The following is a 22,931-nucleotide window of genomic DNA, read 5'->3' as shown; positions in this document are numbered from 1 at the left end:
TTAAGACAAGTTACATGCCCTTTTCAGAATTAGAGACTGTCTTTTAGGAAAAAGAAAGTTGGATACTGGGCAAATTTTGGACAAAGAGTGTACTTTCTTTTTTCTATGACGTCAACTTTTGCTTGGGGGAAAATAATATATTCATACATACACATATATTTACACAAACACAAACTACCTTTGCTTAAAGGGTAGTAAGTTCAATGAATGAGGAAAGAAGGAAGAAGAAAGCAAGGGAAAAAAGGAAGGAAAGAGGGAAGGGAGAAGGAAGGAAGGAAAGAAAGAACTAAAAGGGAAGGAAAGATGAATGAAAAGAAGGAAGCAGGAGAAAAAAAGAAGGAAGGATGGAAAAGAAATGAGGAATGGGAAAAGGGAAGGAGGAAGTGAAAGAAGGGAGGAGGGGAAAAAGGAAATAAGAAGGGGGAATGAGGGTGAAAGAAAAGAGGGAAGGAAGAAAGGAAAGGAAGGAGGATGAAAAGGAGGAAGGGAAGAAGGGATATAGGAGGAAGGAAGAGAAACAAGAGAGAATAGGGAGGAGGAGGGAGGAAAGAGGACTCTTGTCTTTTCACTCTGTTGCCAATAACTGAAAATTCCCTCTAAGATTCATGGGATACCACAGTCTCAAAGCCAGGCTAAATCCCCAGTACAATCTACCTGACTAGTGCTTGTCCAGTCTTAGCTCGAAGGTTTCTAATAAGGAGGAGCCGTCTCTTCTGAGGCAGCCCATTCCACTTTGGGACAGCTCCAAACGTTAGGAAGGTCTTCTTACATCAAGCCCAGATTTGACTCTTGACAGCATTCCTCCTTACTTCCAGTGCTACTCTCCGATGTCAGGTCATAAAAGTCTAAACAATTCCCTTATCAAACACTCCAAGAAAGCTATTCTATACATTGTCCCCCATCTTTTCCACTCCAGGTTAAACATCCACAATTGCTCAACCGATTCTGGTTGTTTTATAAAGAATGTTGAATTCCATACATTTTTAAAGTCTCAAAATGTTGTCGGTTTATTTCAGAAAACTGATTTTTTCAGGTAATTCATGTGATTCCCACAAAATGTTTCATTCTTTCATTTTTTCATCTATTCAGCAAATCATCCTTAAACCCACATCAAGTACAAAGTCTCTCATTTGGCTTCAAAACAAAATAAACCTACATAAGATTAAAAAAAATTTGGTGAGCAATTAAAGTAGCCTGTTTCAGATATATTTTATGTCAAATATCCCACTTAACTCATTTGGATTTCTGATAGAATTGTCCAGAAGTTCCAAGATTGTCACCTTAGTCTAAGGTCTAAGAAAGACTGTGTAATAGGTAATAAAAAAAAAAAAAAACTGAAAAGCACTGAGGGATCAATTTTCAAGATGTCTCAAAGAGGAGAAGATGTTAAAGGAAGGGGTGAAATCATGTATGATACTAGTAAAAAATGTCTGAGAAGAGAGAGAAAACAATGCCTAAATATAAAATAGGCAAAATAATTTCAAGAGGGAATTAACACTAACATCTGAAAAAATAAGAGAAGACTTCATGCAAGACATGAAACTGAAATGAGCCTTAAAGGAAGCTAGGGATTCTGAGAAGTGGAGATAAGGAACACGTGCATTCCAGGCATGGAAACAGTCTGTCTGAAGAAACAGATATTTGGATGATCCCAGAACACCCAACCCATGCTAACTGTATAAAAAAAAACATTCCATAATAGTTAATAATTGAGTGATTCCATTTAACAATATTCAACAAACCACCTGTGAAGCACTGTATCAGATACAGGGGAGGGGTGCAAAAATGAAACTGCATAGTTCTAACAATTAAAGAGGGCTGTTAGGTGGCTCAGTGGATAGAGCATTGGGCCTGGAATGAGGAAGACTCATCTTCATGAGTTCAAATCTGGCCTCAGACACTTACTGGCCATGTGACCCTGGGCAAGTCACTTCACCCTGTTTGCCTCAATTTCCTCATCTATAAAATGAGCTGGAGAAGGAAATGGCAAACCACTCCAGTATCTCTGCCAAGAAAACCCTAAAAGGGGGTCACAGAGAGTCAGACATGACTGAAAAATGACTGTACAGCAACAAAACCATTAAGGAGCTGACAGCCTAGTAAGGGCAATAAGACAAGTACATAGGTGATTTGATAGATACATACATACATACATATATACATATGTACATATATACATGTATATAAGCATATACACATATATGTGCGTGGAATAGAATGTAAGCTCCTCAAGAGCAGGCACTGTTTCATTTTCTTTTTTGTTTTGTATCCCCAGTGACTAGCAGAGTGTCTGGTACATGATAGACCCTTAATGAATATTTGTTAATTGACTGGTTTATTGATAATATCTTAAGTACCTGGGAAATACCCTAATGGAATGACAAGCTTGAGGAAGGAGAGAGCATTTTTGGATGAAAGTATAAGGAAGCTTTCAGGGAGGACTTAGCCGCTGAACAAGTCGAGAGAGAGAGGGGGAGAGAGAGAGAGAGAGAGATTTCCAAAGGGTAAGAGATTTTATTAGAGACAATTCCAGGCATGAGAACTATCTATGCAAAAACACTGGGGCAGGGGAGGGAAGCATAACAACAGGGAACCAAATCCCCCAGTCTAATTCAGGCTTAACTTGACCTCAAAACCTCAGAAGTGTGTCTCAGTCTCTAGCTGAATAGTTTTGCCTTGAGAAATAAACTTTCTGGGTCTGACTATGTCATACCCTTATTAATCTTTAGTGGCTCCCTATAGTCTTTAGATTATGATGGTGGTGGTGGTGATGATGGTAACTAACATTTATATAGCACTCTAAGGTTTACAAAGCATTTTACATACATTAGTTCACTTGATTCTCCATTTAACATTGCAAGCTCTTTACGATCTGGCCCTTCTGACCTTTCTAAGGCTTCTTACACTCTACTCTTCACTAATTCTGTGGTCTAATCATACTAATAAGAACCAAAGGCAGGGAGCCCATTTAGTAATCTATTAGAATTGTCTAGGCCAGAGGAAATGAGGATCTGATCTAGGGTAATGGCAGCTGAAGGAGAAAGTAGAGGACTCAAATAAGTCATAGGGTGGAAGTAAAATGTAGAATTTGGTGCCTGGCTGGATATGAGGGGATAAAGAAGATAAAAATGTCAGTGGACTCAATGATTTTGAGTCCAGATAACTGGAAAAAACACTGAAATTGGGGGAGTTAGGAGAAAAGTCAAGTTTTGAAGGAAGATGATGACTTCAGTTTGCATCATATTGAGTTTGGTATGAACAGAAGTGAGTCCAGGTTGAGGTGTCCCCTGGGCATTTGGAAATGCAGCACTGAAAACCAAGGCATGTTAGCACTATTTTTGGTCAGCACCATGACTTTGGATGATAATTCTTGTGGTCAGCACTGAGGCCTGGAAAAAAGCAGGAGAGCCAGAGAAGTCAGGTAGCATTTGGCAGTTCATGAGATGGAGGGTGAGAGTAGGCATGCAGAGGGAAAGGTGATGATGGGGATATTTAAAGCAGAAAGAGGTTGATTATGATTCTGGCCAACTGTAATGTCTTTAGTCAGCTTATTCTCAGAGAAAAAGCATAACCCAGCTGAGCCTCCAAGTTATATTTTTTAAAAATGACACTCATTGGATTTCTCAGGGAAAACTTTTCCTGGCAAGAGTATTTCTTTTTATTTATTTATTTATTTTATTATAAACTTGACAAATGTCAACAATGCAAACCATTCTTTATTCAAAGAGGAACAGAAAAATAGGATTGTGTACAAAACTGAATCTCTATTATGTAATTGTTCTTTTCTCATTTTTAAACATTTTAGCTTATTATTTATTTATCTTTTTAAATTTTGAGCTCCAAATTCTCTTCCTCCCTCCCACCCCTCCCTCATCTGCAAGCAATATGATGTGAATTATATATGTGAAATCATGCAAAACATATTTCCATATTAGCCATATTTCAAAACAAGCAAGAAAAATAAAGAAGGTAAAAAATATATTTCAATTTGCACTCAGAGTTCATCAGTTCTCTCTCTGGAGCTAGAGAGCATTTTTTCATCAGGTGTCCTTTGGAATTTTCCAGGATCATTGTATTGATCAGAGTAGCCAAGTCATTCACAGATGATCAGCATTGTAATAACACTGCTGTTACTGCACACAATAATCTCTTGATTCTTCTCACTTCATTTTCTATCAGTTAACATGGGTCTTGCCATGTTTTTTTTTTTCTGAAACCACCCCACTCCTTATTTCTTATAGCACAATAATGCTCCATCACAATCATATACCATAACTCATTCATTCATTCCCCAATTGATGAGCATTCCCTCAATTTCCAATTCTTTGCCACCACAAAAAGAGCTGCTATAAATAGGTTTGTACATATAGGTGCAAATAATTCTGTACAGATAGTTTTATAGCTTTTAAGCCTAGTTCCAAATTGTTCTCCATAATGGTTTGATCAGTTTGCTACTCAACCAGCAGTTCATTAGTGTATCTATTTTTCCCCATCCCCTCCAGCATTTGTCATTTCTGATAGGTGTGAAGTGGTACCTCAGAGTTGTTTGAATTTGCCTTGCTCTAATCAGTAGTGATTTAGAACATTTTTTTATATGACTATAGATAGTTTTGATTTCTTCTGAAAACTGCCTTTGGCTATTATTGCTGTTAATCCTTTGTTTTTGAAGAGAACCAGTGATATCATGAGGGTGATGTCTTGACTTGCACATGAACTGGATTCAAGCGAGGCAGAGTTCAGCCAAGTCATGAGTCCCACACTCTCTTCCAGAGTCATTGAAGTCCAGTGGCAAGACAAAAGTAAAGATGACTGATGATGGCCTGGGATGCAGTGGATGACCGTGACCTTTCTAAATCAAGGTCATTCCCCAGGCCTTGGTTTGTTTGAGGCAATTCAGTGACAAAGGGCTACACAAGAATTGACACAGTTAAAAAGCCAGGCAATCACAAGGCATATTTTTTTCCCTTTGGTATCTCCAGCATCAATGAAGATGTAATTAAAAACATTGCCCACATGACAGAACTTGATGAAAAAAAGACTTAGGAGGGCTATGAAAGCTGTCTATAAATATTTGAAGGAGGAGGTCTTTGACCACTTATCAATTGGAGAATGACTCTTATTTTTTTTTATAAATCTGACTCGGTTCTATAGTTAGTATACATTTGAAAATGAGGCATTTATCAGAGAAAGTTTCTGTAAACATTGTTATATTACTTCATTGTTTATGGCATCTTTTAGAATGATGCAATCCCTTATTATGTCTTTTAATTAGGTCTATTTTTGCTTTTGCTTTCTTTATCTGTGATCATTGTTGATACCCCTGGCTTATTTACTTCAGCTCAAGCATATTAGATTCTGCTCTAGCCCTTTATTTTAACTCTGTGTGGATCTTTCTCTTTCAAGTGTATCTCTTATTAACAACATATTGTTGGATTTTGGTTTCTAATCCATTCAGCTATCCAATTCTGTTTTATGGGTGAGCTCATCCAATTCATATTCACAGTTATGATTACCATGTATTTCCTTCCATCTCATTTTATTCTCTCTCTTTCCCTCTCTGTCTCTCCCCCTCTCTCTTTCTCTCTCTCTCTTTCTGTCTCTCTGTCTCTGTGTATGTCTCTTCCTCTCTCTCCCCCTCTTCTTCTCTTTCTCTTTCCCTCTCTCTCTGTCTCTCTCTCAGTCTCTCTGTCTCTCTCTCTCTGTTTCTCTCACTCTGTATCTCTATCTCTTTCTCTCTCACTCTCTCTGTCTCTGCCTCTGTGTGTGTCTCTCTCTTTCCTCAAAAGTCTATTTCATTTCTAACCACTGCCTACCTTAATGTATCCTGCCTTTTATCACACTTCTCTTTCTCTCATACCCTTCTCCTCCTATTTCCCTATTGGGAAAATTGAGATTGTTCTTTTTAAAGGATATATCGAATTTAACAGAAGCATCAACATTGCCTTGCTTAGCTATATCTCAGGGATGTATCTTTTAGCCATTACACTAATTAGCAATGAGTCAATGGAGAGAAAATAAGTGAGAGTTGTTCTTCCTCTGGCTGTCTCATGTCTTTTGGCAGCATCCCCATGTGGCACAGAGTCAGTGCTCTGGCAAGGGCTGAAAAGCCTTTCAGGCATAACTCTAACTGAATTTCTGATACATCTAAGGGTGCTAGGGAACCAGAGCAAGTAAAATAAATGTCAGGGCAAGAGCTGTGCATTTGAAAATCATCTTCATAGAAGTGGCCACTGACCTGAAAGTGAATGGAATCCCAAAAGAGAAATAGAAGAAATGACAAGGACAGATATTTGAAAGCAGCTGGCACTTGAAGGGTGGGAGAAAGAAAAGGACTTCCTAATGGAGACAGGGAAGAAATCATAAGCCCCATGCAGCGGGATGAGTGTTGTTTTTGAAGTCAGAGAACTTTGGTTTGAATCTTGAGTCTTCCACTTACTAACTGCATGACCTTGGATAAGTTACTTAAACTCCCTCTGAATCTCAGATTCTTCATCCTTCAAGGTTTGGACAAGATGATCTTGAAAGTCTGTCCAGTTCTAAATCTAGGAGCCCATGATCAGTCAGAAATCAAGGATGTAAGAAAATCAGGAGAGTGCACTATCACAGAATCCACGGGACAAGAAACCATCAAGGGGGAGAGGGTGCTCAACAGTCTCCAATGTTGCAGGGAGTTTGAGAATGATGTCAACCATAGAAACCTTCCTCCAAACTTCCTTATTTCCATTGATGACACCATCATTCTTCCATTCACTCAAGCACAACAAAAACTATTAACTTTGACAACAAGAATGTCATTATTGATGTGGGATAGAGCAGTTTCTATAGAATAGTAAGACTGGAAGCCAGATTGCAAGTAACTGAGGTGTGAATGGATGGTGAGGAAATGGAGGCAGATGGTATAGGCTGCTATTTTTAGAATATTAGCAATAGAGAGGAGAAAAAGAGGCATGCAAATCACTTGGGGGATTGTCGGGGTCAAGGGAAAGTGCTTTTCTTCTTAATGACAGAGGAAATCTGAATATGTTTGAAGACTGAGGTAAAGGAGTCAGGAGAGAGGGGGAAATTGAAGGTCAGCAGATGGGAAAAGACCCTGGAAGAGACAAAGGAATGAGATAAGGAGGGAGAGACTAAGAAGACAGGTTGGGGCCAGAGGATGGGGGAGTTTTTAACTGCCAAGCTAAAGAGTTTGAGATTAATACAGAAACAATAGGGAGCCATTGAAGGTTGGTGAGCATAAGTATGTTGTTAGAAATTTTGCTTTAGGAAAATTAACCTAGTAGTATTGTGGAAGATGCATTGGGGGGGGGGAGAAAGACTCATAGGATATTAGGATCATAATTTTAGAACTAGAAGGGAATTCAAGACTACCTACTCCACCTACAGAAGAGAAAGTCAGACTTGGGAAGTACACAGCTGGTTAAATAAATGACAACTGAGGAGGTGATTTGGATTTATGTACTATGACTTAAAATATAGGATTCCAGAGATAGAGAACACCTAACATAGCCCAGCAAGAATACATTTGCCTGCAATCATGCAAATCTAATCAAAAAGACTTTAAAGTGAAAAGGAAGGGTAAAGAAGGAAACTGCTTATGATTATCCACCAAGCTAGAAAAAAATAGACAACAACAACAATTTAGGAATAGATGTATAAAAACTAAGAAATTCACAGGAAACAAAAAACCCAAGGAGAGAGGCAGCAATAAAATCCAACACTTCCATTGTCTATAAACAAATACACAAAATATGGGCAACAAGCAAGGGGAATTCAGACTCTTAAAATGAGGAGACAGATTGAACCAGATGGTGTCACTGAGACTGGGGGGGAGGGGATAAGTCTTATGACTGGAGTATGTCTCCGAAAGGATAGATGTACCTTGTTCAATAGGAGTAGAACATGTTAAAGGGAAAGGGAGTGTCATAATAATGTATATTAAGAAGATTAACAATGTAAGGACACCCAGGAGGTGAAAAGGGAAAGACTCACTGAGAAAAAACAATCAACAGGGGAAGAAACTGAAGGGAAGCTGATATTAAAGGATATCACAAACTCTCTGGCCAGAATTAGGAAATTCAAGAGTATTTAATGATTCATGTCACAGATCTCCCATGGAAGGCTGCTACAATAATTATGAAGGGTTTCAATTACCTGAAAATCTGCTCTAGCTCTCTTTTTACTGAAAGGAGAGTAGCTAGCCATCTTTTGATGTGTCTAAATGATCACTTTATTCTTGGGAAAGTAGAGGAAGCATATTTTGGGTCTTATTCTCACCAGCAAGAAAGGACCGGTTGTTGGGATAGAGAGGATGAGAACCTCAGAGGAAAGTCACCATTCCATCTTCGGATTTGTAATAGAAAAGGGAAACTTGGCATCACTTGCCATGTCCCTTAGATTTGGGGAAGGTGAATTTTGGAGAGTTCAGAGAAAAGAAAGGGAAAACTTTAAGGAGAAAATCAGACAAAAGAAGTCAGCCCAGAATCTCTGAGAAGTTCTCAAGCATCAAATTCTGAAAGCATGAAGAGAAACAATTCCAATGAAAAGATGAAAGAGAAGTTGTCTAAAGAAAAAAATGTGGAAGCAGAGTAAATTCACAACAGAATCATTGCTTTAATAGTTGGAAGAGACCTTAGAAGTCACCAAGTCCAAATCCATCATTTTATAGATAAGGAAACTACAGCTTAGGGAGATTAAGGAACTTGTCCAAGGTCACGTGTAATAAGTGATAGATCCATAACCTGAACTCAGGTTCCCTTTCTTCACATCCACCACCTTTTCACTTATCACCAGGCTGATTCCTACAAAATTCATGGTCAACAGGACAAGAGAACCCCAAACTTTGTTGTCCTTAGCACCACACTATTAGTCACTGAAATAATAGGCTACTTACATGGCTAAAAATGTTTTCAGAAGATAGGAGTCAGAATAACAAGAAAGGATAACACTAAAAAAAACATGGCATGGTCTTATGAGCATAATGTCATGAGTATTAAAGTCTAGAATAAGTTTAGGCTGACAAAATAAGTCAAGGCTATCCTAAAAAGGGGATTATAAGCTATATTGGGGGGGATAAGGAGATCTGAAAAGAGGTAGAGGGCTTCAGATGGATGGGATGAAGATAAAAGAGAGAAGGTAGAAATGTTTAATTCATTTTATCTCTTGTCCTTGTTACAAAGAATAATGCTTGAATAATCTTTGAACTTAAAGAAACAAACAAAAATGACTAACAGGGAGCTGATTTTCAAGATAAAGTAGTATGAATGTGATTTGTTGCTTTTGATAAGTTCAAGTCACAAAGCAAAGATAAACTATATCCTTGAGTGCTGAAAGAACTAGCAGGTGTGATTGCTGAGTTACAGTCAGTGAAGATAGGAGAAATATCAAAGAATTCAAGAAGGACAAATTGTCCCAATAGCCAAAAAAGGGAATAGAGTAAACACATTGTAAACTCAGGAGTTTGACTTCAGGTCCTCAAAAATTTTAGATGATATTATCAATGAGTTATGAATTAAAGATTTAGAAAAGAAAGCATTGATCACAAAAAAACTAGCATGGCATTATCAAAACAGACTATGCCAGACAAACCCCATTTCATTTTTTGAGAGGGTTACTAATCTGATAGATCAGAGAACCCTGTAGCCTTAAATGTTTATATAATGTTATTGGTATTTCCTCTTACACAAAAGCACCAACCTTATACAGTCACTAACAGCAAATAGTTGGGCAGATGATGGCAACCTACCTATCAAGGGACACATTAGAACAGTTAAAATAAAGTCTCTGCATAAGCATTCTGAACTCAAACTACTAGCCTTGGCTTCCTTCAGTCCCTCTTCCATTCATCTGGATTCCCTTCAGAGTGTCTAGCTTCCTAGTGTATCTTGACCTAAACTCATTTAGTTTAGAGTGGAACATATAAAGATTATGCTACAAGATACTTTAAACTTATTTAAAATTGCTCAGTCCCACATTCAGATTAATATACTTTCTCTTTCTCAACCTCATGACTTGAAGGATCTAGTCTCTTTGTATATAAGAATAAATTTACCAAATGAATTTGGAATGAAAAGATAGATGGCAATCAACAGCTTTTGATTTCTCTCCAGTAAAGATCTGAAATCTCAACTTCTCCAATTTATTGTTTGCATAGCATTCCCCAAATATACCCAAAGAACTATTTAACACATTTTAGTAATCAGCTTTCAAAATCAGTGTGGGAAATGAGGAGGAATCATCTGTCTCACCAATATCAATTCTTGTTCTCATTGCTTTGGTAATTGATCACTGGAGGATACAAGGTCAGGAGTCAGATTTTTCTTCCCTCCCAAACTCTACAATTAAAATGCCTCCTTGAATCCACTTCTCTACTTTATTCTCTTGATAGATTCTACCATATTTCTCTGATGTCTTCAACATTCATGTGGCTGTGGCCTCACCAAAAAAAAAAATCACATGATTCTGACTTTGACCCCAAGATATCATCAAATGAAGAGCCAAGGCCCCTGTTTAATAGAAAATGGGAGCTCTATCTTCCACCATTCAGAAATCTGACTGTCTGTGCTATCATGTCTGCTGTGCTTACCGTAAAGCAGTAGACTGCATTTGTTTTGAAAATCCTGGCTACAGCACAAACACTAACGACCTCAGGCTACTGCTTTTGCATGAACAGTTGCAGACATTTTAACTCCCTTCTCTTGACATTTCCTGTCCTTCTCTTATGTGTAAAAGACCCAGGAAATTGCCGGGGATAAAAAAATATATATATTTCATTAGCAAAACATTTGACAAACTCTCATGTTACTCTGGGGGAAAAGATGGAGAGATATGAGTTACACAATAGTATAGTAAAGTAGATTTGAAACTGATTGAATGAGCAGACCCAAAGAAGAATCATTAATCTTTCAGTGTCAACTTGGAAGGCAGCCAGTAGCATAGAGTTAAAAGGCCTGCACTTAGCCCAGTGCTATTTTACAAATTATGTGACTGATTTGGATAAAGCATAGATGAATTGCTTATGAAATTTGCAGATGATAGCAAAACTGGGAGAAATCTTGAACCCATTGGATGACAATCAGAATCCAAAAAGACTGAAATATTGAGCTTACTATAACAAAATGAAATTTAATAGGAATAAATATAAAATTTTATACAAGGTTAAACATCACAAGAACAGGAAGGCATAAACATGGTTAGATAACAGAATGCCTGAAAAAGATCTGGGTGTCTTGTGCACTTTCAAATTCAGTGAATCAACAGTGTGATGTGGTAGGCAAACAAGCTTATCTCTAAAGCTTCCTAAGGGATAATACCCCAAACCATAGAGGATTATCACCTATCAATCTGTGAGTTTCTTCCCTATTCAGAATATCTAGAATATTACAATCATTTCTGGGCAACACATTTTGGGAAGGGCAATGATAACATAGAAAGCATGCAAATGTGACAAAAAGATTGTGAGGGGTCTAAAAAATATGTCATATGAGAACTGGTTGAAGAAACTAAAAGATGTTTAGCCTAGAGAACAGATGGTTTAAGGAGCACACGATAGCTGGCTTCCAGTACTTGAAGATCTGTTATGTAGAAGAGAGATTGCATTTGTCTTATATGGCCCCAATGGTCAGAATCAGAAGCAGGGGGTGCAAGTGGCAAGGAGTTACATTAGGCTTGGTGTCGGGAAGAACTTTCTGTCTAAAAGAGTGGTGGTGTCAAACTAAAATAGAAATGGCATCTACTAATACATACATAAGGATCCCTGTGGGCTGCATATTGACTTGGTTGTAAAATATAATATTATCTATGTTTAATTTTATTTATTTTGTTAAATCATTCCAAATCATGTTTTAATCTAATTAAGGCTGCACTTGGGGAATTGTGGGCTGTTTGCATCCCACTGGCCATGTGTTTGACACCTCTGGTATAAAACTAAGCAACCACAGAAGGAGATGACTCACAAATCAGTGAGTTTTTCCTCATTAGAGGTCTTCAGGTAAACGTAAGATGGCCAATTGGGTATGATACAGAGGTCACTCTTGTTTAGTCAGAGATTGGATTATTTGGCCACCAAACTCCCTCCCAACTCTGGAACTCAATGATTTTATGAGAGTGGCAGTGAGGGGGGACAAATGAATAGTGCTATTGAGAGGGAATGTAAACATTATGTCCTTCAGAAGCAACTAGGAGGATAGAAGCAGTGAAAACAGAAAGGAGGAAATACATGCAAAAATCCTTACATCAATGGAGTGTCTAGGATTAGGCAACTATAAAAATGATGTAAACTGAGACTACATCTTCTTACTGTATGCTTCCTCACAGCTCCTAGGACCATGTGTTTTGTACAAAATAGGTATTCTATCAATCTTGCTGATGGTGGCTGTTTTCTAGAACCCAAAATGGTGTAGTAATTTGACTACTATCCAGCTCATTGACTCATTGTAGACAACCAAACTATACAAATCAGTTTGAAAAGGCTTTTCTTTGGGAGTTGAATTATAACATCTGTATGGTTATACACTATATACAAGGACAGTCCAGGCCCTGAAGACTCAATCAACAGGTATCAATGGAGCCAAACATCTAGTCTCTAATTCCTCCCATCTTGGTCCAATGAAAGAAATGTCAGTTGCATTTAAGAGCAGGCCTAGTCATCTACATATGAATATGTTCTAATTCTCCACATCATAGCTCAACAAAATTTTAAAGTTCTTCATTGCCAAACCCTAACCCTAAATTCCATACTCCACAGCTTGCCACTGAAGGTCTTCTGCAATCCTGTACCTACTGACTTCTATTTTTTTTTTGTTTTCTTATACCACCATCACCTACTGGAATCCTTAGCGTCAGCCAAATTAGACTTCTATGCGCTCATAAGTGAAGCCCAGATATCCACATAGAAGAGAAGAAAAATAAAATGGCAATTACTCAGTCTAGACAGAGCATGTTGTCCATTTGCAACTGCAAAAGATTACACTTTCAGAAAATATCTTTAATTAGAGACAGATCCTGATTAAAGTTTGGCAGCTTTGGGAAATACTTGTTTGCATTTAAGTACACTGAATGCTATGCATTTATATCAATTCTTTGCCATATTTGAGCTAGAGAATATTAAATATTTATTCCACAGCCAGTAAATGAGTAATGTGCTGCTGAATTTCCCTATTTACCAATATAATTAGTAATTTAACTGATGAATGCATTTCCAATTGGAATATTGAAGTTCTTTGTTTAGCAGTAGTCAGTCTGCCCCTGGAGACCTGGCCTGTCAATGCAAAAGGGAATGGAATAGCCCTGGAGAGGGTAGTATGTTAGCAACCCTGTCAAAAACAGGAAGAAAAAGATTGCCCCTGCATAACTTGTTCTCAATGAATATATGCTGGTTTCTGCATATCACAACTTACATTTTAAGTGATCACAAATTATCCCTTTAAGTTGAGGTCTAGAATTTTGCAAAAAGTTAAAATCAATTTCACCAGTCTATAATTCTTCCTCTAAAAAGAAATAAAAAAGCAGAATGAGCAGCCAGGTGGTACAGTGGATAGAGCACTGGCCCTGATGTGAGGAGGACCTGGGTTCAAATCAAGCCTCAGACACTTACTAGCTGTATGATCCTGGGCAAGTCACTTAATCCTGATTGCCTACACACACACACACACACACACACACACACACAATCAGGGCATTTGGCTATCTCCTATTATGTAGCACCTCTCCAATTCTTCAGCATTCTCCATAGATTATTGAGAGTATATGTGATGAATACAGAGAAATATGAAAAGATATATATGAACTGATGCAGAGTGAAGAAAGCAAAGTCAACAAAACAACATACACAAGGACTATAACAACGTAAACAAAAAGAACAATCACCCACCCCCAAATCAAAAGTGAACACATCAAAATTATAATGATCAAGCAAGAGTCAAATGAAGAGAGCACACCCAAACTCTCCCCTTCATGGGGTGGGAGGTCCACAAGTGGTACACATTTCACATGTTTTGGGATTTTTTCAATGTATTGATCAATTGTGATTTTCCCCCTCTATAAAATACTACTTGTTATAATGGGATGAGTTTCTGGAAGAGGGAGGAGAGATACTTGGTTCAACTATAATGATGTAAATAACAGAAGACAACACTACAAATTTCTTTTTTTAAAGAGATGACCAAGAGTAGCTCAGTCCTACAATTTATGAACCCTGGGGTATAGCTTTTCTGAGTATGGTGACTTGGCCTTACTAAGGAAGAAAGGTCAAGTCACATCATAAAAGCTTAAAAAGTCAGGCAGAAGAGACTTTGGTGAGGCTTGAAAGGAAGCCTTTTGCAGGTTTTTTTAGTCAGCAAATAATATAATCAAAGGAGTATTTTAGGAAAAATAACATAGCTAGTAGTATGAAAGGTAGAGACAACACAGAAGGGAAAGTAAAGGAAATCAGGCCATCCAAGTGTGAAACTGTGAGGACCTGTATGTGGGTACTAGGTAGCAATTCAACTGAATACTTATTTGTTCAGTTCCTTGTATGTGCAAGACAGTTATGTGAAAGCCAATGTAGGATCATGGATAGTGAGTTGGCCTCATAACCAAAAGACTTGAATAGAAGGCCTGCTTCCAAGAATAGTGACCATGTGACTCTGGGTAAGTCACTTACGTTCTCAGTGCCTCCATTTAGGCAACTAACTTTCTAAGACTATAAGTATCAGAAAAGATGCTGGACTAGAAGGCTGGATAGGTAGATTCTCAAATCTCTCTGTGCCACCCTGACCTCTCTACTGAACTCTAGTCTCTCATCTCTCATCTCACACTTTTCAATCATCTCAAACTGGATGTTCAGTAGACATATTAAACTCAATATGTCCCTATGTGACTCATTATCTTTCCTCGTAAGCCTTCCCCCTTTTTAAATGTCTTTGTTACTTTTGAGAGCACCGCCATCTTCCCAGTCCCACAGGCTTACAACCTAGGTGTCATCCTGGATTCCTCACTATCTCTCACTCCACCCCCCAATATCCAGTATATTGCTATGGCCTGAAGATTTCACTTTTGCAGCATCTCTTGAATACTCCCCCTTTCCTCCCCAAACATTGCCGCTACCCTAGTGCAGGCCCTCACTACCCTATGCCTGGATCATTGCAATAGCTTCTTAGTGGACCTGTTTGCCTCAAGTCTCCCCACTCCAATCCATCCTCCAATCTGATTTTCCTAAAAGTCAGGCATGACCATGTTACTTCCTACTCAATAAACTCCAGTGGGTCCCTGTCATCTCTAGGTTCAAATATAAAATCTTGTTTGATGTTCAAAGCCCTTCACAGCCAACATTCCCATATACACATGTCTTTCCAGTTTTCTTATACTTTACACCTTCCCATGTGCTCTTTGATCCAGTGAAACTATCTTCCTTGTTGTTCAACAAACAGGGCACTCCATCTCTCACCTCCAAGTAATTTTTCTGGCTGTCCCCTTTGCCTAGTGTTCTCTCCTTCCCTATGTCCACCTCTTTGCTTCCTAGGCTTCCTTCAGGTTCCAGCTAAAATCCCACCATATATCAAAAGCCTTTCCCAGCCCCTTTTCATTCGAGTGTCTTCCCTCTATAATGTATTTTCAGTTTATCCTGTGTATGGCTCATTTGCACCTAGTTGTTTGCTTGTTGTTTCTCCCATTAAAATGTGAGCTCCTCAAGGACAGAGTCTGCCTTTTGCCTCTCTTTGCAGCCCCAGTGCTTAGCACAGTGCCTGGAACATAGAATACACTTAACAAATACTTATCGAGTGGCTGACTGATTGTTAAAGGGAGTTTCCTCCTCAGAGTTCCCTGTCATAGGTCCAGCTCCTATCTCTACCTTAGGCAGGGCAACGCGGTGCCAGCCAGAGCCTATAATTAAATTTTCAATGGGAGCATTTACACTTCAGAAACTGGCAAATGTTACAAATTGGAGTGTGATTTATTTTGTTGATTGTCTAGACTTAAGAAAATGATGGAGAAAATGTCAATGATGCAAATTAAAGTTAAAAGTGTGTCAGTGTACATTTTTCCCCAGAAGTACAGTTGCTAAATACTTACCAGCTTACCACTCGGCATAAGACACTACATACATTTAAAGACTGGGGAGTTTGCATCTAATTTGAAAGTAGGAAAGAAACAGGAAATGGAATCAGGGGGAAATTGATGGATACTTAGAATGATCACAGGACATATATACATATGTGTATATATATAATTATATATATATAATTTTATATATATATATATATACAGAGAGAGAGAGAGAGAGAGAGAGAGAGAAGGTCATCTAGTCTAGCCACTTAGGTTGATAAGTAAGGAAACTATAGCTGAAGTTATTGCCCACCTTCACCAAGATGGCATCAGAAGCCTCTAGATATAATGCTAGCACAGACTCAGCTACCAAGTAGAACTCCAAGATGGCTGGCATCCTGGGTTGGCAGGGGAAGTTTAAGGGCATAATCCCCAAGTGGGCAGGGAAAAACAGAGAACAAATGCCCTGCAGACCAGACATGGAAAATTAACCCTTAACAGGATGGGCTGAGTCATCCTGTTATTCTTTATTATGGGAAGAGTGCCTGCTGTTCCTGCTTGTATCCCCATTCTAAGTGCTCTATTTATGACTGCTCTACTCTTTCTCAGTTCTATGCCTTAATGGAATCCTGATCTGTGATTTCACCTGCTTACTCTGGTGTCTGGTCCTAACAGAGAGGCAGCCTGTGTATTCTTACTTCTCCTCTGTTAAACTCTTCATTACTGTCTAAGGCAGCTGGAAGCTTGAGGGTGAAATGTTTTCTCCTGCCCTGATGCCTTATTGCCTTTAAAGTATTGGTTTTTCTTTAATGTTTAATGAGTTCTTGCATCTGAACCCAGATCATTCAGCAAGATTTAAAGTACTAGAAAATCATTCCTTTCCATGTTCCTTTTCTCAATCGAAGTAACACACAAAGCCCTTCACAAACCTTAAAGTGCTGACAAAATGCCATCTATTATTATTTTCCCATTTCCATTTCATCTTTTCTCTTCCCTCTCCTCTCCTCCATCCCCCCTATTCCTCTCTCCTTTTCCTTCTTTTCCATGTTTTATCCACTATCCATGACCCACCCCACTCCATAACCATTATGGGTGTTCCTGGGGGAAAAGCAATTCATAAAAAGAGAAATTTGTAAATTTCTCAGTACAAATGTGTAATCTATGAGCTCTAGAATCCCTTACTCTGGATTTACACAGATTAGGATCAATCCTGCAGGTTATTCTTAAAATAGTACTATATCTTCTTTAGTTTTATCATTCCTACCCAGACATTACTCTAAGAAAAATCACCAAATATAATTTGTGTCCAGGTTTCCGCAGATGTGGATAAAGGGGCTCACAAGATGGTTTACACAAGGTCACAGTGCATATGTATAGGATTCAGAATAGCCTTATTTCACCCCACAGAAAATGCAAAATATTCACAGGAGCCAGTAAACAAATGCAGAAAACATATTAACGACTCAGAGATCATAAATGATAATGTCTCCTCCCTCTCTAACAAGTTCTATTATTCTGTAGAATCCTAAAATCCTCATAACATAGCCCCACCACACAGTTTGGGAAACATCTTGGAAGAGAAATTAATGTGTTATTACCAATAAAACAACCCCCAACATTCCAATGAGTTCTATTTTTCACATGTAATCTCCACCAGAATCATATGAATTTGATTTCCCTTTGAAGGGAAACCTATTTATGCCTACTAGAAAGGAAACACCTGTACATTCTAGTAGTACCCTACTGTTCCCTAGGGAGACCCATATGGATACTTAACTTGATGGTATTATTGTAAACGCTTACAGTTTCCATGAAATCAAATGCACTTTGGTCTGCTAGGCAACCCTCATTTACTGTGTCTGAATGGTAGTAGTAGTGGTAGTAATGGAGATAAGGTCCAGATCCCTTGCTCCTTCATGACATGGCTTCAGTTTCTTATTTGTTTCTCCTCCCCTTATCAGGAGTCCTATGGGATTTCTTCTTCTTTATGCAAGAAGCATACTTCTCAATAATTTTCCCTTCTTTGGATGGAAAGCCAGATTCCTGAACTCTCAAACTTGGGGGGGGGGAGTTTCTAGAGAAATTATCCTCAGGAACATTCTAAAAAGCAAGGCTTTGTGCATTTGTCAAGAATCTGGGACATCATCAGTGTAGGAACTATCTTTGCCAAGATGAATAATAACCCATAGCCAAGTCTAAATGACTTTCTGGTTTCTGAGAGGTTAAATGACTTGTTCATGGTAACATAGCTAACGTGAGTGTTAGGATTTGAACCCAGGTCTTCCTGACTCTGGTCTAGTCGTCTATCCATTAGCCAAGCTTCCTTTTTATGTTAGGTAGTACAAATATTATGATCCTCATTTTACAAATGAGAAAGTTGAAATGACAGAAGTGAAGCAACTTGCATAAAGTCATACATCTATTAAAGACAGAAGCTAGGATTTGAACCCAGGTCTCTCTAGAATTCAAATCTACCATTTTTTTTTTCACTGTATAAGTTTGCCTCTGGCAGTTTAATCTCTGCAGTGACCTTCCCAGGAGTAAACCTTTTCCTTGTATCATGTAAGTGTTAGTCAACACTTCAAGATTTTCTAAAATAAACAGAAAAGACACAACTTTTTTATTTTGTTTATTTTTGTTCTATTTGCAATGTGAACTGAAGTTAGCAAGATCATTTTATTAAGCCAAGTATGAATGAGTTCTAGACCTAAATCTCCAACTTCTGGTGCTCTAGCAAGTCACAGAAATCCATATTAACCTACTTGCCATGCTTTCATCTCACAGATTTTGCTTCTTAGGATCCATGATCTACTAGTGCGGGCACTCCTTCCATCTGAGCAAATACCACAGCTTCTTCTCTTGTACAGTTTTTGTCTGTGTCCTCCCCTAGGAATAAGCTAGACACATTTTTTCAGGTAATCTTGGGAAAATATAAGAAAGGAATAGAGAACATTTTTTTCCTTTGAGTAAACACTCAAAAATATTTTGTCAAATGAATATATGAATGAGTGTTAGATTGTGACCAACATTCTTTTCCTAAATTTTACACCTTCTGGGAGGCAAGAAAAACTACCTCACAGTGCATGAAAAGTTCTTGCAAACCTTGGAAATGTTATATACATACTAGTCATAGTTACTATTATTGTTGCTAGGTTCCTGGACACATCAAGAGGATTAGCTTTATAAGGTCTTTAGAAGAGAAAGGTATCACTTAAAATAGCATAATTAAAAGTCCTACTTCCTATAACAATCTGACCCTGTTCCAGATATCCCATTTGGGAAATGGACATAAGTTCATCTATTCATAAGCATATGGATTGTGTGTGTGTTTCTGTGTGTGTGTGTGTTTGTTTTCTCATATGCCATGCAGGAGTCTCCAAGTATATAGAATCATTGAATTTCCCAAGATATATTTTCCCATTTGCTACTTTTTGATTGTTTACATAAGATGTATATGTGTGAGAGAGAAAGAGAGAGGATCAGACAGATACGGAGAAACAGAGAGACAGAGAAACCGAGCGACAAGGAGAAAGAGAGAGGGCAGGAGGGAAGGAGGGAAGACTCCAAAAAACCTATGGCTATATAAGCTCATAAAAATGGGTATTCCTCCCATCCCTGCAAATAACAACCCACTCATGTGTTATCATCCTGTATGACTCTCGTCTATGCTTTCATTTAAATCCTGCACAGGGAATCCAGCCAATGTTCTTCTGGACTTTCTCTAGATTTCCTGACCTTGCTTGGATATTAATGAAGGATAGGGAATGGCCATCAGTTATCCCTTTCTCTAACCACAACACTGGGCAACATCCTCATTCATTTGCCCCTCACTTTAGATGCAGCAATGTATCAGTGTTTATTTCCTGAAATGTAGAGGAAACTGAGGTTGTCCAAGGTCACACAGGTAGGAAGAGCTAGGTTCAGCTGGGATTTCAATTGAATGATAGTCTAGTTCTCAGAACCACTTTCAACCTATTCCTTTTTTAATGAAAAGATATTTTTAAGGACACCTCCTTTTTAACACCTACATCTTCCTCTACATCACTCCCCTTCAAAGAATCATCTATAACAAAGAATTTTTGAACAAGGAAGAAAACATTCAGCAAAACAAATCAACACATACAGAAAAATGCTGATATTATATGCAATGTTTAACACCAATGAACCCCCAAAATCTTCAAAAGACCAGGGGGAAGGATTATCTTCCTATTTCTCTTCTTTGTGGCCAAGTTTAGTCCTTGTGCTTTTGTAACATTTTATTACAAATACTCTATTTTTTTATTGTTGTGATTATTTATTGTTCTTTCCATTTACATTTTTTTGTAGTTGCTCTGAACTGTAGATCATTATCCAAATGCCTCTCATTACCTTTTACCATTTGATTCTTTATTCCCATTCTCCTCAACTCTCCTACCCCAAAGTTTCATTCTAATTCCACCCAGCCCTTATATTGTGCTCTCTAGAATGCCTGTTCCATAGGCAACAAGCTTTCCTCCATCTTAAATCCATTCCTCTCCAACTCCTTTCATCTCCTATCTCTTACTGAAACTTGTCTTTCCCCTTATGGCATAGCCTTTCTGGCCATCCTTTCCAGTATTGGCTGTATCTTCACCCTTTCCCCTCAGCCCACTGGTCAGGGCAGGGGACTTGACATACTCCTTGCTCCCTATTGCCATATCCAGCTTCTCCTACTTCCTCCTTCACTTGGCAACCTCTCTTCCTTAGATATTCATGCTAATCAAAATCATGGTAATGGTTGTCTACAGTCTCCCAGGTCACTCTCATTCTTTCCTCAAGGAGTTCAACACCTGGCTTACATTTTTTTTCTCCTCCCAACTCCTTCCTTCATAGTAAGGGACTTCAAAATACATAGTGATTTTCCCTCAAACACCCTAAATACTCAGTTCCTCAACCTTCTTTTCTCCTATGAGCTACTCCTCCACCCACCTCAGCCACACACATAGATGTTCACACACTTGATCATGCCATCATCCACAAATGTACTACCTCTATGTTCAAGAATCCTGAGATATCCTTATCTGGCCATAATCTATTGAATTTTCACCTTTCCTTCTGCTTTCCCTTACATAACCCTACTCTTCATCCTTACTATGATATCAAATTCTTTGACCTCTCCATTCTCTCTCAGATCATCTCCCCTGCAATAATCACTCTCTCCTCTTCTTCCCATCTTGACTCTGACGAACCAATTGAACTCTGCACTTTCCTCCTCTCTTAAATCCTTAGCTCCCTGATCATGTCACTGATTATGCCCAGCCAGGTCTCAAGTTTGTTGCCATTGTGTTTACACATGTTGCTGCTAAACAAAGGTGGAGAAAATCACTTAACTGTTCTGACTGGCTCCACTACAAATTCAAGTTACACAGCCTCCACTAGGCCCTTGCTGCTGCTAAACAATCCTACTATACCTGCCTTATCAACTCACTATCCTGCTCAGCACAGTGATTCTTCCAAACCTTTATGTCCCTCCTCAAACTTCCCATGGCTTTCTATTCCACCTCACTCTTTCAGTGGAGAACCTTGCCTCATATTTCAAATAAAAATGAGGCCATTGACCATGAACTCCCTTCTCCTCTCTTCCTGATCTCTTATCTCTCAGGTACCTTCTGCCATTTTCTCCTCCTTTGCTCCTGTTTCACATGATGAAGTGGCTTTACTCCTTACCAAGACTAACTCCCCAACTTGTTCGAGTGATTTCACTGCATTCTATCCCCACCAACAGATTGCCTCCTCTACCATCCCCACTCTCACTTATATTCAGTATCTCCTCCTCTACCAGGCCATTTCCTCCTGCTCACCAACATGCCCATGTCTCTCCTATCCTGAAAAACCCCTCTTCATCTTTCCATCCCTGCTAACTATCATCCCAAAGGCTGCCCTTTGTAGCTAAATTCCTTGAAAAAGCCATCTGCAATAGATGCCACCATTTTTTCTCCTCTCATTTTCTTCTTTTTTTTAAATTGATTTATTTTTAGTTTTGAATACTTACTTCCACAAGATTTTAAATTTCAAATTTTCACCCCATCTCACCCCTCCCCCACCCCAAGATGGCATGCATTCTGAATATGCCTTCCACTAATCTGCCCTCCCTTCTATCTCTCCCCCCTCTCTTATCCCCTTCCCCATCTACTTTCCTGTAAGGCAGGATAGATTTCTGTATCCCATTTCCTGTATTTCTTATTTCCCAGTTGCATGAGAAAACATTTTTTTAAACATGTGTTTTTAAAACTTTGGGTTCCAAATTTTCTCCCTTCCTCCCTCTGCACCCATCCTCATTGAAAAGTCAAGCAACTCAACATAGGATATACATGTGCAGTTATGCAAAACACTTCCATAGTAGTCATGTTGTGAAAAACTAATTCTGTTTCCCTTAATCCTATCCCTCCCCCCCATTTATTCTATTCTTTCTTTTGACCCTGTCCCTCCTCAGAAGTGTTTGCTTCTGATTACCCCCTTTCCCAATAAGCCTCCCTCTCTATCATTCCCCTGCTCTCTTGTCCCCTTTTCCCCCTATTTTCCTTTAGAGTAAGACAGATTTCCATACCCAATTGAGTGTGTATGTTATTCCTTCCTTAAGTCAAATCCTATGAGAATGAGATTCACTCATCCCCTCTCACCTTCCCCTGTTTCCCCTCCACTGTAAGAGCCTTTTCTGGTTTTTTTTGTGAGATAATTTACCCCATTCTACCTCTCCCTTTTTCCTTCTCCCAGTATAATCCTCTCTCACCCCTTAATTTTATTCTCCAGATATGGCCCCTTCATCTTCAACTCACCCTGTACCCTCTATCCATCCATCTATCTATCTATCTATCTATCTATCTATCTATCTATCTATCTATCTATCTATCCATATATATATATATATATATATATACATAGGTATAATT

This window comes from Vombatus ursinus, unplaced genomic scaffold (assembly GCF_900497805.2).
Source record: "Vombatus ursinus unplaced genomic scaffold, bare-nosed wombat genome assembly UNPS02014773.1, whole genome shotgun sequence".
Classification (NCBI taxonomy): domain Eukaryota; kingdom Metazoa; phylum Chordata; class Mammalia; order Diprotodontia; family Vombatidae; genus Vombatus; species Vombatus ursinus.
This window is presented reverse-complemented; position numbering follows the sequence as displayed.